This window comes from Propithecus coquereli, unplaced genomic scaffold, assembly GCF_000956105.1.
Source record: "Propithecus coquereli isolate 6110/MARCELLA unplaced genomic scaffold, Pcoq_1.0 Scaffold93, whole genome shotgun sequence".
Classification (NCBI taxonomy): domain Eukaryota; kingdom Metazoa; phylum Chordata; class Mammalia; order Primates; family Indriidae; genus Propithecus; species Propithecus coquereli.
The window spans coordinates 1,055,149-1,056,265 of record NW_012155618.1 but is presented as its reverse complement, the minus strand read 5'-3'; positions in this window follow the sequence as shown (position 1 = coordinate 1,056,265).

Sequence of the window (1,117 nt, the reverse complement as noted above, 5' to 3'; positions counted from 1 at the left end):
AAATAATATGAAGTAACTCCTACTTATCTTAGATGTGTCTCAGTCATGTGCATGACTGAAATTTCTTTATATCATCAGTTAAACAACAACAAAAAATCTTCCATTGTTTTTTAATATTCTTCTTACAGATCTGCCAGAATTGCTTCTACAGTATGATCCTTCCAAACTTTTCTTAAAAAGTTGATTGCTACAGAAACATCATCACAATGGAAAGGGAAATGAACAGTCTGATGGGAGGAGGTTTCCCTCCTGGTTAAGATGCAGAAGGACCTGAAAGATTGTCACTCCTGCTGCCACAATAATAAGCCACCAGTCAAACCAAAAGAAGTCATTCTTCGTTACAAAGCTAGTGACAAGCTTCAGACTCAAAGAAAACTGAAATAACACAAGAGGTATAAGTCCTTCTCTGCAGCTAAGGACTGGGGACATTTTTGTACCTGGAGATAATTGGCTAGGTTAGGGGCAGGTGTAGAAAAAATATAAACCCATCAGATAAGGACAGCGTGCTTGGATGAGGGGAAAAGAGCCAACTACTTAAGAAAGCTGTGAGCTGGCCTGTCAGATTTGAAACTGGAGGATCCTAAATGGCAAAGATAATTTTTTCTGCTAAATAATAGTGTTACAGAGGAATTTGGCAGAGCGAACAGCTGTCTGGTCTCAGGGGCCATCTGGAGAGAGGCCTGAAGCCCTGAACTCACTTTCAAAACATTTGAAGCCCAAAGTGAATTGATTCATAGAAGCTGTAACCAAATCACCAGCTAATTCAACTTCTAACATGAGCCTCTTCGCTGAGCGGAAGTTTGGGATCTGAGTTAATAAACAAACAAGAGATCTCCTTAGAATTACGAAGGTGGAATGCCAAGGCCCTTCTAGATGAGAGGCTGCTGTTTTACTGAATAGTGCAAATTTCTTGAATACACAACTTACTAACCTGAAACAACAAAAAATAGAAAATCTGAATAGCCCCTGCATCTGTTAAAGAAATCAAATTTGTAGCAATGGTAATTTTAAGAAGTTCCCTACAAAGAATTCAGGTCCAGATGGTTTCATTAGTGAATTCTATTAAACTTTTAGAAAATGAAGGAAACTCATCTCAACTCCTTTTGTGAGGCCAACA